Genomic DNA, 16,861 nt, shown 5'->3' with positions numbered 1-16,861 from the left:
ATACCACCCACTGTCACTTGGACTTTGTGGGGCAGAGAGGTGTCCAGAGTGTCCCCACATCCTTCAGCTTCTGGCCTGACGCCTGTCTTCTTGAGGATCCTCAACCTGTTTCCCAGGCTAGACCAGGAGATAGCCCCCTCCATTCCCTCCCTCCTCCTCTCCCACTTCCTCTCTCTCCTTCCTGGATTTTCCTCTTTGCTGGTGTGTGTGCATGCACACACACACACATGCACACACACTACAGGCATGCCACCACACCCAGCTAATTTTTGTATTTTTCGTAGAGACGGGGTTTCACCATGTTGACCAGGCTGGTCTCAAACTCCTGGGCTCAAGTGATCCATCTGCCTTGGCCTCCCAAGCCCATAAGGTCAGAGGTTTTTTGCCCATTTAATTCACTATTATATCCTTAATGCCCATAACTGCGCCTAGCACATAATAGATGCTCAGTAAGTTTTGTAGACCAATTGAACAAAAAGTGAATAAAAGAAATGCTCATGACTCCTCCTTCCACATAAGAGCCCAAGCCCCTCTACATATCATTTCAGATAAACAGAACCCATGGGGTCCCCAGTCCATCAGCTCTACAGGTTGGGCTCAGCTAGGAAACCTGCTATAGGGGATACTGCTGTTATCAGCATGCCCTGGCCTCACCAGCTGGAGTCTGCCCAATGGGCACAAGTCCAAGGGCTCCAATTCCCATTCCACTCAACTCTAGGAAGCCCAGCCTTCCCCAGTACTCCTGGGACCCACTGGGCCCTACTGACCTGTTCCCTTGCGTCATCCTTGTGCCCTATGCCTCTGCCTCTACTGCCCACTTGGCTCTGTCCTCCTACTGCCCCCTCTGTCGCAACCTATCCCAGCCTCCTACAGCCCCGTCCTCTTCCTCCCTGGCACTGGCTCAGACCCTTCCACAATAGGAGGAGACGAGGTTCTAACTACTAAGGACTACTGTGAGTTTGAGGCTAGAGGAAGAAAACAGAAGATAGAAAAATGCATGCGACAGCCTCTCAATGAACCTGGGCTCATCCTTCAGGACCGCTGACATCTCCTTGACCACCCAGCCAGCTGTTATGAGCAGGGCGGCCGCCCTCAAGTATAGCATTTCTCCTTTGTCATCACTCTTCCCTCAGGTCCTACTGCTCCCCTCAGCCCCTCCGTCTGCAGCCCCTTGAGCCTTCCTTCTCTTCCAAGAATGCACCGGACTCACTCCGCCGCAGGACCTGTGCTTGTCCTGGGACGCACACCCCCAGAACCTGGGCCTGGCTGGCTCCTGGTCGTGGCTTTCTGTCCTCCTGTTGCCACAGGGGGGCTTCTCTGAGCAGACCATCTACAATAGCCACTGAGCCCTTCTCTATCGCTTCAGCCTCTTTATGATCCTCACAGCGTCTGCCACTATCTGCGTCTCCCTGACTCATTCATTTCTGCGTATGTCCTTCTCTCTTTGGTAGACTGTTCTGTCCTATATCCCAGTACTTAGAATAGTGCTTGGCCCAGGCACAGTGGCTCAGGCGTATAATCCTAGCATTTTGGGAGACTAGGATGGGAGGATCTCTTAAGGCCGGGAGTTCTAGGCCAGCGTGGTCAAAATAGTGAAACTCCGTCTCCACAAAGAAATGTTTTAATTAGCTGGGCCAGTGGCATGTACCTGCAGTCCTGGCTACACAGGAGTTGAGGTAGTATCGCTTGAGCCCAGGAGTTCGAGACTGCAGTGAGCTATAATTGTTGCACTGCATTCCAGCCTGGGTGACAGAGAGAGACCTTGTGTCAAAAAAATTAATTGTTTTAAAAGAATAGTAACTGGCACATAGTAGGTGCTCAGTTCAAATCCACTGGGTGATGAAAGCTGAATATCCTCTCTACTTGGAGTCCTGGGCGAACAACAACCCAGTCCTGAGAGAGGAGAGGCTTTCCCTCCTCCTAGCTTTAGGTTCACCTCCCAGTTTCTGATATTTCATGATGGGATCTAGCTCTTCCCAGCATGCCTGGTGGTGGAACTGCTGCCCCTCCTCGAGGGTCAACAGGGATGTGGCCCTGAGCCCCAGTCAACCTGGACAGAACTCACCAACATCAAGACGTTTCGTGGCGATGGTCATTCAGAGTTGAAGACCACTCTGTGGAGGGCATCAGCTGTCCAGTCAAAGTTAATCCCTGGCCAATCCAGGCCAGTTTCTTTTCAGTGAGTCAAAGTGAAAACTGAGTCAGGCTTATGTGGGCTTCCTCAGAGCCCCAGCAATTCTGAGAAGCGAATAATTAGTATGGAGGTCTGGTTCTGCACAGCATGACCCCTTACCATGGGGGAACAGACCACTTACTTCGTCACAGGATGACACTGGATGGTCAATGACTCAAGGGTACTCTCCAAGAAGGATGGGGGGAACTTGCTTCTCGTCCATGTGACTCGTTCCCCTCCTGGTGCTTTGCCCAGAATATGAATCAGCCCTGGCACAAGGTGAATTCAAGAGTCCACTGCAGTTGCTTACACTTATCTTTTTTTTTCAGAGACAGGCTGTTGCTCTGTCACCCAGGCTGGAGTGCAGTAGCATGGTTATAGTTCATTGCAGCCTCAAACTCCTTGGTTGAAGCGATCCTCCTGCCCCAGCCTCCTGAATAGCTGGAACTGTAGGTATGCACACCACGCCCAGCTAATTTTGTTTTCTTTTTTGGTAGAGACAAGGTCTTGCTGTGTTACCCAGACTGGTCTCAAACTCTTGGCTTCAAGCAGTCTTCTCACCTTTGCCTCCCAAAGTGTTGGGATTATAGGCATAAGCAACTGCGCTGGGGCTGCTTCCACTTTTCAAAAGGCAACGTTTCCAGATCCAGCCCTCCATGTTTCCAAAGCCCCCCAGGCCCTGGGCGTTCTGTTCTCAGAGTGCTTTCTTCTGCATTATCTCCTCTAATGCACAAACACCGGGGAGGCTTGATTAACTGGGAATGGCTTTAGTTGTTTTAGCCTCTCTATGAAAATTTTTAAAATGTTAAAAGCACAGCAGATGACTCTTGAAGTGTTTCACAATCAGAAATCAAAGTAGGGGGGAACCTTTTAAAATCAGAACAGACCAAGAGTGGAACACGTGCCTCACATATGGGTAAGTGCGCTGATGGGGAAGTAGGGGGCACATGCACTGGGAATCAGGCACGTGTGGTCAGCCCTGCCTGGAGGAGCGAAGGGACCTTGAGCTGCACTCAAATGAGATTGTGCATGCCTGGTAACAGCTGATGAGTGGTTCAGAGGTTGTCCAGGCCTGTGCTCTGCCACCTGATACTATTTTCATGCAGAAACTTCTGTCTTCAGAGCCTTTGACCTCAGAATATTGTAACACAGTAACCAGGAAAAAAGGAGCCAAAAAGCGTGGAATGTAGAACATTAAGAATAGGAAGCTCCAACATGGCCAATGTGGCAAAGTCCCATCTCTACAAAAAATATAAAAATTAGCCAGGTGGGGTGGCACATGTCTGTAACTCCAGCTACTTGGGAGGCTGAGGTGGGAGGATCGTTTGAGCCCAAGAGGTGGAGGTTGCAGTGAACTGAGATCATGCCACTGCACTCTAGCCTGAGTGATGGAGCAAGACCTTGTCTCAAAAAAAAAGAGAAGTGATTACGTTTTCTCCTTTTCAAAGTTTCAAGTGGACATGATAATTGTGAATATGTAACACTTGGCTGGGATCACCCGGCAGACAGGTGGCACAGACACGGCTCTCTGGATATTGTCCTTGGTCTCCCCTGATTCCTATCCCAACAAAATACCCCTGAAATGGCCATCCAAAAATGGGGAAGACTTGCAACAGAACTGAAAACTAGCCATCCACACCAAGGAAACTCAAGGAACTTCGACCAGGCTGTGACTATGGGGCCAAATGGAAGGCATCGTTGAGAGAAAACAAGCTGTCACCCTGTGTGTTCAGATCACAGCAGGAAGGCCGGGCATGGTAGCTCACGCCTGTAATCCCAGCACTTTGGGAGGCCATAGCGGGCAGATCACCTGAGGTCAGGATTTCGAGACCAGCCTGGCCAATATGGTGAAACTCCATCTCTACAAAAATACAAAAATTAGCCGGGTATGATGGCGGGTGCCTGTAATCCCAGCTATTCAGGAGGGTGAGGTGGGAGAATCTCTTGAACCCGGGAGGTGGAGGTTGCAGTGAGCTGAGATTGCACCACTGCACTCCAGCCTGGGCAATAGAGCAAGACTGTCTCAAAACAAACAAACAAACAAACAAACAGGAGATGCCAGCTATCCCAGGGAGTTCCCTGCACTCAAGGGCATGGACTAGAGGCCAAGGTGGCTGGAGGGATGATGAGGCAAGGGCATCCCCAAGTTTCCTTCCATTCCGTATCCCCGCAGTTTTCAGACCACCCCAAATGCACTGTGGGTACGCTTTTCTCTTTGAGAACCAGGCAAAGCAAAGCTCACAGGATCTGGGGAAAGATTCTGCAGCTTGAAAGATAAACATCCCTGTAGGTTTGGAGGAAGCTGCCTCTCTGTGGGGAAGCGAATTTACTACAGCACAAGTTTAAAAAAAAATCTGAATATTTAATTCAAATTCTCAATAAGATTCCATGGGGTGCTGGAAAAGATCTAGAAACTAGAAAAGATCCTAATAAAGAGGGAGACATCTGAGAGCAGGAAGTGTAGCAAGGAGACAGAAACCACAATAGCCTGGTGGGAAACCATGATGGAGGCTGTAAATAGCAGACAAGACACGCAGAAAATAAAATTAACATGACCAAGGGCAAAATGATAAAAAGACGAAAAGAAAGAGGCAGGCGGTCAGACACAGGGGATGTAACCTGGGAATAATCGGAATTCTGGAGAGAACAAAACAGACATAGGGAAAGCAGTATTCAAAGAAATGGGAGGGGAAAACTTTCCTGCTTTAAAGAAAGAACTCAGCTGGAAACTGAGAGCATGTTCTGACTTCCTAGCAAAGTTAAGGAAAAGAGGGTCCCGCTTAGACACACTATGATGGAATTCTCAAAGTTAAAAAAAGTTAAGAAAATTGCCAGAACATACACACAGACACACAGACACACCCTTGAAATAGGAAACTGAAAGGGAAGAGAGATTTTGCTTTACTTCTTTTTCTTTTCTTTTCTTTTTTCTTTTCTTTTCTTTTCTTTCCTTGCTTCCTCCTTTCCTTTCCTTCCTTTCTTTCTTTTTTTCTTTTTTTTGAGACAGGGTCTTGCTCTGTTGCCCAGGCTAGAGTGCAAAGGTGCGATCTCAGCTTACTGCAACCTCTGCTTCCCAGGTTCAAGTGATTCTCGTGCCTCCCCAGTAGCTGGGATTACAGTCATGTGCCACAACACGCAGCTAATTTTTGTATTTTTTTTGTAGAGAAAGGAGTTTGCCATGTTGCCCAGGCTGGCCTTGGACTCCTGGCTCAAGTGACCTGCCCGTAAAGTGTTGGGATTACAAGCATGAGCCACCATGGTTGGCCAGAGATTTTACTTTTCTATCTTTTGTTCTCCTGGATTTTTTTTTTTTTTTTGAGACGGAGTCTCGCTCTCTTGCCCAGGCTGGAGTGCACTGGCATGATCTCGGCTCCTGCAACCTCCGCCTCCCAGGTTCAAGCGATTCTCCTGCCTCAGCCTCCTGAGTAGCTGGGATTACAGGCATGCGCCACCATGCCCCGCTAATTTTTGTATTTTTAGTAGAGACAGGATTTCACCATGTTGGCCAGGATGGTCTTGATCTCTTGACCTTGTGATCCACCCGCCTCAGCCTCCCAAAGTGCTGGGATTACAGGTATGAGCCACCGTGCCCAGCCATATTTTTTAAAATAGTTTTTAAAACAAATTTAAATGCAGGAAGGGGCTATGATAAATAAGGATCTTACAAACAAATGGGAAAAAATAACAGAGAGCTTAAATTAAAATGATCTCAGACGTCCCTTGAGCCCAAGAGTTTGAGGCTGCTGTGAGCTATCCCTCCTGAATACTCTTCTTGAATAAAATCACTGTCTTCTCAAGAATACAGCATGCAAAAGAAGAAAATGTCAATTTCTTTTTATCTCAAGCCATCATTAGAAATACATTTTACTTTTAGACCAGGCGTGCTGGGATTACAGGCGTGAGCCACTGTGTGGAGCCTTGTTTTTCTTGTTTTTCTGAGACAGGGTCTTGCTCTATCACCCAGGCTGGAGTGCAGTGGCATGATCATAGCTCACAGAAGCCTCAGACTCTTGGGCTCAAGTGATTCTCCCACCTTAGCCTCCCAAGTAGCTGGGACTACAGGTGCACATCACCATGCTCGACTAATTTATTTTTATTTATTTTTCATCGAGACAGGGTCTTACTCTGTAGTTCAGGCTGGAATGCAGTGACACAACCATGGCTCACTGCAGCCTCCACCTCCCAGACTCAAGCAATCCTCCCCCCTCAGCCTCCTGAGTAGCTGGGACTACAGGCATGCACCACCACACCTGGCCAAATTTTTTTTTTTTAGTAGAGACATCCAGGCTGGTCTCAAAATCCTGAGCTCAAGCGATCTGTCTGCCTTGGCCTCCCAAAGCGCTAGGATTATAGGTGTAAGCCACCGTGTCCCACCCCCATTCTGTGTTTTTAAAAAAGTAGCCATAATCCATTAAATTGAGTGGGTTGTGACCTGTAGTTTGAACTACACTGATCTAGAAAAACCTAAAGGAGAGGCCATGTTGTCATTCATGTATGAAGGCAACAAAAAGACCTCAGGTGTGGAAGTTATTTTAAAAAGAATCCCTCCTGAATACTTTTCTTTAATAAATCACTTGAAGATGTATGCCAGGATAGTAGGGAAAAAATCAGATGTAAATACTCAAGAATGAGAAAAATATCTAGCTTGAAGAACCTGCTTAGAGGTTTAGGGGAAGGAGAGTTTTCATGTCTTCTCAAGACTACAGATTGCTAGCACCTTTTTGCAATGTTCTGGCAATATCTTTTAAAAGTGAAATGTACATACCCATCTCACTCTTGGAAATTTATCGTACAAAAATAAAGACACCAGTATATCAGGTGATATGAACTAAGATGCTTCTTGAAGCCATATGTGTAGGGGCAAAATAACTAGCAATGACCTCAATGCCCAATAACAGGTGAATGGCTTAATAAATTATGGTGTATCTATACTAAAGTAATAAACATTATGTAGCTATTATGTATTAACCTGAAGGGGTATCTATGATAAAATGATGATTTATTTAAAAACGCAGTGTTGGGTAATTTCTGTAGGATCTTACTTCTGTAAAACATGGAGTGGAAACCTACCAAAGGGTTGACATCTGCATATATTTATATGAGCAGAGAGAAGAATGTGGAAGCAACAAAGCAAATGGGCCAGGCTGGTTAATTCTAAGTAGAGAGCAGAGGGGAAAGAAAGGGAGATCACTGGCTGTTCTGAAACAGTTATTGAATTAACTCGTTGCCTTCTTTTTGAAATTTTTGAACTATTTCTTTTGAGACAGGGCCTTGCTCTGTCACCCAGGCTGGAGTGCAGTGGTGTGATCATGGCTCACTGCAGCCTCATTCCCCTGAGCTCAAGCAGTCCTCCCACCTCAGCCTCCTGAGTAGCTGGGACTACCGACGGTAGTCCCACATCTGGCTAATTTTGGTATTTTTAATAGAGATGAGTTTTTGCCATGTTGCCCAGGCTGGTCTCAAACTCCTGGGCTCAAGCTATCTGCCTGCCTCAGGAAGTAATTTTTAAAATTATCTACTCAGCAAAGGGCATTGAACAAGTTTAATATATATGCATTACTCTAAATATTTTTAAATAGTCTCAAAACTGAAGATTAAAAAAAGAGATTATTCTCTTAAAAGAAATTAGCTACATTATAAACCAAAATGACAAAGTTCATAACCCCAGATGAACTTTTAACAAGTGAGAATGATCCTTGTTCACATAGTAGAGAGAGAAAAGAAGTGGGGATGAATAGGGAGAAACTAATTTTCTACAATGGGAAATAAAAATTATAGTTCTATGTGGACTATGATCATTTATCTGTGAAGGCTAAAGCAACTCCACATTGGATGCTAAGCCGCCATGATGACTTTGGATTAGCCCCAGTTCTGGGAATTCTTCTAAGCTTTCCAGTCTATCTATTGTTACCTGTGTAAGAACAGGTACTCGCCTCCCTTAGGTCAAAACAACTTTGATATTATCATACTTCAATTGTCATTCACCTGCCTTCTGGATCACATATACCCCTTCCCCGTGGTAAATAAGCCCTGGGTCTTAAGGGGTAACATCTTGTCTCCCTGCCAGCCACTGTACAAGACACAGACCTGGCTTCTGTTTCTAATTTCCTATTGTTTATTTCTAAGAAACTGAATTTGTCAGCCTTTTTCTTCAGTCTCTCAGTTTCCTTGGACTTTGGGGACAGGTTTGCACAGGCCTACCCACTGAGGAACAATGTCACATTAAAATTATCTGAAAAGTTGTAAGTAAACACAAGTAGAATTTTAAAAAGATTTCAAAAGCTAGGTACAGTGGTGCACACCTGTAGTCCCAGCTACTTGGGTGGCTGAAGAGGGAGGATCACTTGAGTCCGTCCAGGAGTTCAAGGCCAGCCTGGGCATATACATAGTAAGATGCTCCTTGTCTAAAAAAAAAAAAAAAAAAAATTTAAAGAATTCTAATTCTTGCTTTCTAAATTATTAAGGAAGGTTATAGCAGACAAACAGTCTATATAGCCCTAAAACGAAAATTAACAGCAAAATGTGTTTAAGGCCTAAAACTCAGGCCCAATATTAAATGCTGATGCTCACTTTATATGCGGTGAAATTGGGAGGCTTTGACTGGCCTAGCCACAAGTTCACTTCCTCACTCTGCTCCCTTGGATAAGGTCCCCCAGCCAAATAACCCCCCTTATCAACGGGGCCAGGAGCACTTCCTGCTTATTCCTGAGTAGTGGGTTTCAGTTTCCTGCCAGCCTGCAGCCTGCATAATTATCCTCATAAGCCAGTCACATCTTCCTGCAGAAACTAGGGGACATCTCATCCTCTTGATACTACAAAGTCTGCCTCCCACAGCCCTTAGTTGCTCACTGTCTCTGAGTGCAACCCCTGTGTGGCCCTGCATGGTGTGTGATATCCTGCCCTGGGCTATGAGTATATGTGACTAATACACTGCTGTCAATCTCATCTGCCCAGAATCAAATGTCATGTGTTTGGCCATCTCTGTAAACCTAGGATGGGAATCCCTCCCTCATCAATGGAGTGAACAGCACAGAAAATATTAAGGAAAGCCATTAAATAAGTTGATAAAAGCTGTACCAACCCTGGTACTGCTGGAAGAGAAAAAGGAGAATAGAAGATTTTGCCAGTTCAACAGAATATAGTAAAGGGAAAAAAAGTGGAGAAAGAAGGCAGTGAGCAGAAAATGTGGAATAATCATAATCAAAGAAAATCCAAATAATCCATTAATGGCACTAAATGTAAACTGATTAAAGAAACAGTAAAACATAGAGTATCGGACTGAGTTAAAAAAAATCAAAATCCTCTTGTATGTTACTAATGTTTTCCTTGAATTCTGAAATAATCTCAGCCATCATAGCTTCAATGTTATTTCCTTGCCATTTTCCTTATTTTCTTACTCTGCAAATCCTGTTATACATAGTTTGAGTCTCTCAGTCTATTCTCCTACTCTTCAAACTGTTCTTATTTTTATTCAAAGTACCTCTTTTTGCTGCATTCACTGTCGATTCTTTAGAGCTATCTTCCAATTCACTAATTTTATCTTCAACTATATCCAGTCTAAAGTTCATCCTATCTTTTGAGATATTTTTATTGCTTTACTACAGTTTTATTTCTGAGATGTATAATTATTTATATTTTATATGTATATCTTCATTTCATTTTCATCTACATTTGTTTCATAATTTCTTGTTTGTCAGATGATTTCTTCATTTACTTCTTTGAGCATCCTTATTTTTAAGCCTTTGTCATATGAGTCCAAGAGATGAATTTCATGTGGAGAAAGTTCATATTCCAGTTGTTGAATTGCTTGGCTATCTTTTTTATCATTCCATTTCTTCATGTCCTTTGGAATTTGGGTTTACAGGCTCATTGTAGCTGAGAATTTTTGTTTTTGCTTGGTGCTTTTTACTCTCTCCTTTTTTGTCTGGTGGGTTTAGTTTCATCATGGCATTCACTGTGCCCTAGTCCAGAAATAGTTTTGTGATGGTGGTTGGGAACTCATGCTCTTCACTGATATTGGGAGATGTGCAGACCCAGAGTTAGAGGATGGCTTGACCTAAGTCTTGGTTGTGAGGCTGTTTTAGTTCTGCAGCCTTCCTAGGTCCACCATTTGGGCCATAGCTCCTGAGATCTGGTCAGCTGCACTTTTTTTTTTCAGTCTCCTTTCACAAGCAGGGTAGCCTCACTCTAGTCTGTGGCTGCTGCCAGAGTCTGGTTCCATCCCCCATTCCCTGTGCAACATTTTAGCTCCCATTACCCCATAGGCCCTTGGCTTTAGTCCTACTCACCACTTTGCTTTCCAGTTTGTTCTCTTTCTTATCCACCTAAATGTTTATCCTGTTTTTAAGCCTGTATATATCTTATCAATGCCTTTAAAAACTTTATCTCTCATGGTTATATATTTGGAGAATAGAGAGTGGGTCAAAGTATGAACTTTTCAACCTTCCTCTCATTATTTTATTTATTAATTTTTTTTTTTGAGACAGAATCTAGCTCTGTCACCCAGGCTAGAGTGCAGCGGCCTGATCTTGGCTCACTGCAACCTCCACCACCCAGGTTCAATTCTTCTACCTCAGCCTCCTGAGTAGCTGGGATTACAGGAACGTGCCACCATGCCCAGCTAATTTTTGAATTTTTAGTAGAGATGGGGTTTCACCATGTTGGCCAGGCTGGCCTCGAACTCCTGACCTCAAATGATCTACCCCCACTTGGCCTCCCAAGTGCTGGGATTACAGGTGTGAGCCACTGCGCCTGGCCTCATTAATGTTTCAGTCACTTGGAATGGAGTGGAGATGGAGTTTCTACTTCTCACAGTGGAAATGTACTAGCCAATAGAATCTGGGGGTGAAAGAGCTGAGCACTGGGACTGCAACCCTGGGAGTCCAAGTAATGGGCACTTTGTCTAGGCTTAGTAAGCAGGTCAAGGAAGAGCATCAGAGGAGCAGTGAAAGCCCATATGGGCGACTTCTAATTATGGACCAGCTTCCTATAGCAACCCCATGTAGCAGTAAGATGATTTGCAGGAGCAGAATGTTCCATCACCAGTGCTCTTCAGCTTGGGTGTGGAAGCCCAGTTCATATCCCCGTGTGAATTACACGTGCCCACCCCACAGGCTTTTTAGACAACTAGAGGACCAAAGAGGAAGCAAATATTGCATATGGGCTCTCGGTTGGCTAAATAGAAAAATGAAAGATATGTGGACCTTTCATTTTTAGAACACTTCATACTGTTGACATACAATATAAATAAAATAACTGCAAAAGAAAAATAAGATGCAGTAGAGTGTTTACATTTTTCTCTAGAATAACATTCATAATGACAATGTTGATTCTGTTAAGTAAGAATTATAGGAGGCCATTGTTTTGGACTGAGCTCCTGCACTAGGCTCCAACAGACCAGACTAAAAATCAAAATGGATTCACTCATGCCGGGGTTTCAAAATTGATATTTTGTCCTTTAATACCTCTATTTTTTCCCCTATTGGTTACTGGTCCATTCAGAATTTTGTGCTTTTTTTCCGCAGGAGATCGGGGGAGATGGTCAAAAGTCAAAATTACAACAAACATAGTTTAAAGATCTTAATTGGCTTTATTTGTGATTCTAGAATCAGGCAACACTTTATCCATAAAATAGAAAAGTGTTCCACGGAGCCCAGCAGAGGAGGTTGGGCTTACAGACAGAGAAGGTCTGAAAACAGCAGATGCAATGAGCAAAGAGCATCTTCATTAATTTTCAAAGTTACTTTTTTGTGATAAGGCAGGAATATAGAGACAGAACAATAGAAAATAACTGATGAGTGAACATCGGGTTACTTCAGGCTACCTTTGTAATGTAAGGATTAAAGCAGAGGGAACTTATGCCAATTAAAATTTTAAACTGGCCTATTTGGGAAACTGGCCATTATTTCTCACTCTTGATTTCTCACAAGGTCAGATAGTGACTCCATTTTGATTTTTAGTCTGGTATGTTGGGGTCTAGCACAGGAAATTAGCCATATATATATACCTTTTTTTTTTTTTTTAAGCCAGGATCTCCTTCTGTTGCCCACGCTGGAGTGCAGTGGCACAATCATAGCTCACTATAGCCTCAACCTTCTGGGCTCAAGTGATCCTCCTGCCTCATCCTCCCTAGTAGCTAGGACTATAGGCATGCACCACCATGTCTGGCTATTTTTTTTTTTATTTTTATAGAGACAGGGTCTCACTATGTCGCCCAGGCTAGTCTCAAACTCCTAGGCTCAAGCGATCCTCCTGCCTCAGTTTCCCAAAGTGCTGGGATTGCAGGTGTGAGTCACCATGCCTGGCCCTCCTATAATTTTTATTTAACAGAAGTTACCAAAGAATTAGCTCTCTAAAGGGCTCCTGTTAGATGCTTTTGCTAGCAAGACTTTTCAAATGCTTAAGGAATAGCAGTGTCTATTGTTACATAAACTATTTCAAAAACAGAATTTAAAAAATGCTCCTCAACTTATGTTGTAGACTGGAATAACCGACTCCCAAATCTACTAAAGCTTTAACAATGAGAAAAGAAAACCACAAACTAGGGGTGTCTACAAGAGCCAGAAAATAACATAAATGGGTGCAGCTGATTGGGTATGAAATGAAAGGAAAAGGTGGGCGCTGCAGGTACTGGTGAGTGTGCACCCCTTCTTCAGGAATTCAAACTCAAATGCTTCAAAACCCTGTGCTGGTCAAATAAACAAGGCCTACAAATCACCTCTGATTTTGCAGCCTCTGGCATATCTCCATTACAAACATAGATGTAAACATTCTTAGGCCGGGCATGGTGGCTCATGCCTGGAATCCCAGCACTTTGGGAGGTTGAGGTGGATCCCTTGAGCCCAGGAGTTCAAGACCAGCCTGTACAACATAGTGAGACCCTGTCTCTACAAAAAATGTTTTAAAAATTAGCTGGGCATGGTGGTGCACCTGTGGTCTCAGCTTCTCAGGAAGCTGAAGCGGGAGGATCACTTGAGTCCAGGAGTTCAATGTTACAGTGAGCTATAATCATGCCACTGTACTCCAGCCCAAGTGACAGAGTGAGATCCTGTCTCAAAATAAATAAATAAAATAAATAAATAAATAAATAAGGCCGGGCGCGGTGGCTCAATGTAATCCCAGCACTTTGAGAGACCGAGGCAGGCGGATCACAAGGTCAAGAGATTGAGACCATCCTGGCCAACATGGTGAAACCCCATCTCTACTAAAAACAGAAAAATTAGCTGGGTGTGGTGACACGTGCCTGTAGTCCCAGCTACTCGGGAGGCTGAGGCAGGAGAATCACTTGAACCCAGGAGGCAGAGGTTGCAGTGAGCCAAGATTGTGCCACTGCACTCCAGCCTGGCAACAGAGCGAGATTCCATCTTAAATAAATAAATAAATAAATAAATAAATAAATAAATAAAATATTAGTAAATCCAATTGAACTTACACTACAACTTAAAGAAAAAAAAGCAGCTACTAAGACCAAGTAACATTCATTCTAGGGATGCAAAAATGTTTTAATATGTGGAAATTATTTTTAAAATACTTCATAATCTCAATAGGTCATGCTAGAAAAACCCATATGATCCTTTCACTAGGTGTTAGAACTTCCTGACAAGCAGGGACCCAGGGATCCAGGGCTGGTGTGGGTGTGGGCTGGCAGAGGGTACACACAAAGGTAGCATCCAGAGGGAAAGCCAGGATCAGGGCCAGCAGACAGCCTAGTAAAGTGTCAATCAGAAGGAACCGGATGGATAAGCAGAAAGCAGATAAAGGCCACGGGACAGAGCCCGAGGAGACGCTTGGAGGCACAGCCTGGAGGTTTTCCTGCAGGGACCTCCATGCCTGCTGGTATTGGACCAAATTCGGACGCTAGCTGCTGCAAATGCATTTGAAAACATTCAGCATACATGCCTCATAAAATAGCCCTAAAAATGAAGACTATAAGGATCATTTCTTCACATGAGAAAGAATATATCATGCAGGCAACCCAATTACGACTAAAGACTGCTTTCCTATTCTGCTTTTCTGAAAACCATTTTGTATTTTCAAGACTTTTTACAATAAAAGAAAAAAGCACAATGGAACCTATTAGAGAACCTGAAGAGGAGACAGAGGGGAACAATGATTCTTGCATTTTATATGGTCAAATCTAAGCCAGTCTATGCATGCTATACCTCAATAACAAATTTGGGGTTTTATTTTTAATTATTTTTTAGAGACATCTTGCTATGTTGCCCAGGCTGGTCTCAAATTCCTGGGCTCAAGCAATCATCCTGTGTCTCAGCCTCCTGAGTAGCTGGGAATTACAGGCACCACAATAACCAGATAACAAATTTGTTTAAAAACAAAACAAAACAAAAAAAAACAGTGGGCTGGGCTCGGTGGCTCATGCTTGTAATCCCAGCACTTTGGGAGGCCGAGACAGGTGGATCACGAGGTCAGGAGTTTGAGAACAGCCTGGCCAACATGGTGAAACCCCGTCTCTACTAAAAATACAAAAATAAGCCGGGCATGGTGGCGCGTACCTATAACCCCAGCTACTGGGGCGGCCAAGGCAGGAGAATTTCTTGAATCCGGGAGGCAGAGGTTGCAGTGAGCCGGGATTGTACCACTGCACTCCACCCTGGATGGCAGAACGAGACTCAAAAAAAAAAAAAAAAAATCCAGGCGCGGTGGCCACGCCTGTAATCCCAACACTTTGGGAGGCTGAGGCGGGCGGATCATGAGGTCAGGAGATAGAGACCATCCTGGCTAACACGGTGAAACCCCGTCTCTCCTAAAAATACAAAAAAAAAAAAAAAATTAGCCAGTCGTGGTGATGGGCGCCTATAGTCCCAGCTACTACTTGGGAGGCTGAGGCAGGAGAATGGCGTGAACCCAGGAAACAGAGCTTGCAGTGAGCCGAGATCATGCCACTGCACTCCAGCCTGGGCAACAGAGCAGACTCCGTCTCAAAAAAAAAAAAAAAGAGAAATGGGGGAAAGGAAAGGAAAGGATAGCCACCAAAATGTTAATGATGATCATCTTAAGGGGTGGGATTGTAGGTGACTTTTACTTTTTTTCTTATTCGTTTAGTGTTTAAATGTTACATAATGGGTATTTATTACTTATATAATCAGTGAAAAATATAGCTATTTTCATTGTTGTGGGGGGAATTATTGGCAGGTAGAAGTCCCTAGAGGATCTGATTTAATGAGCACACAAGATCAATATTTAATTAACATATCAATTGCTGGCATGTCAACTGATGTTTTCCAAAATTGTTGAAGTGTAGGCTCTCTTAAGTAGCCAAACTGTCGTCAGAAACATGGTTTACAATTCTCCCATTTAACAAACGCGGAGGAACAGAATGATTACAAATGCTAAAGCGCAGAAGACGATTAAAGGAGGTGTATTTATGTACCATCAAATGCTTGTGTATCCTGTACACATCAGTTTAGAATTCTCTCATCAACCCAACCTTCTGGCAACTTCCAAACCCTTCCATCATGGCCTTCTAACTTTTCAAACTTTTTTTTTTTTTTTTGTAAGCCACTTCTCTTTCTAGACCTCTCTGCAGTGGTTCCTAAAGTCTTCCCTTTAAACCTTCTAACTTGTGTTTGCTATTTTTATGACTTCCTCCTCCCAGTGCCTGGCTTCCCCAGCTGGGGATTCACCTTGCTTTGGTGGCCACTGTTTTGCTCTTCTCGCCTTCCCTCTCTCCATGGGCCTGCCCGGCTCAGGGAAGGCCGCGGGTGCTTAGACCTTGTCCAATGCGTTGCTCATTGAACATGCCGGGTCTCAAACAAATGTTAGGGACAGCTGGTTAGACGAGAATCTGGGCCTCGCCTGCTTGCTTTCCGCAACATTTCTTGAGCACTGCTGGGTGTCCAAGGCAGGGCGAGATCCCAGAGCAGTCACGACCGGATGTATGATTGGTGCTCACTGCACACTGCTGGGGACGCACAGGGAGGATGCCGCTGATGGTGTAGGGGGGTGGGGGTGGGGAGAAAGTTGCTAGGACTTGGCAGAGGGAGCAGCACGTGTCGAGGTCTACTGGTTCTCCAAGTTTGGTCCCAGAGCAAAGGCATCAGCATCACCTGGGAACTTGCTGAAAATTCTAATGCTTAGGCCCCACTACCGACCTACCAAAGCAGACCCTCTGGGGGAGGGAGGAGGGGCACTAAAAATCTGTTTTATCAAGACCTCCAAGAGACTCCGACACACGCTAGAGTAGTTTGAGAACCACGACTCTGGGAGCGGCCTGAGGATACTTAGGATGAGCGCAGAGCGGAAAGGAGGATTCGTGAAGGCTCTCTGATGCCAGTCAAGGGTTAGACTTTGCCCCGCAGGTGAGGCCTCCAGGTTTTTAAGCAGAGGCCTGTGGCTCTCACACGCCCTCTCCCAAGGCGGCGTCTCTGGGAGCCCTGGGCGTTCCCTAGGCCCCCGGGACCGAGAGCTTACCCGCGTAGGACTGAATTCGCCCACGACCCCCGACACCAGGCAAGAGAGGTTGTGCCGCAGACCCTCCACTCCTCAGCACCAGGCGCTCGCCGTCCAGGTGGAGGGGAGCACACGTGGGAGCCAGGGGCACCGGCAGAGACACAAGCGCAGAAGGCACGCGCTCAGGCCCACGCCCGCGGCTGCCGGGGCGGAAGGTGTTGCGAGCCCCGGCTCCACCCCCAGCCTGCGGGGCGCGGTGCTTTGGCCCCGCAGGCCCCG

This window comes from Hylobates moloch, unplaced genomic scaffold (genome assembly GCF_009828535.3).
Source record: "Hylobates moloch isolate HMO894 unplaced genomic scaffold, HMol_V3 SCAFFOLD_10, whole genome shotgun sequence".
Lineage (NCBI taxonomy): Eukaryota > Metazoa > Chordata > Mammalia > Primates > Hylobatidae > Hylobates > Hylobates moloch.
This window is presented reverse-complemented; position numbering follows the sequence as displayed.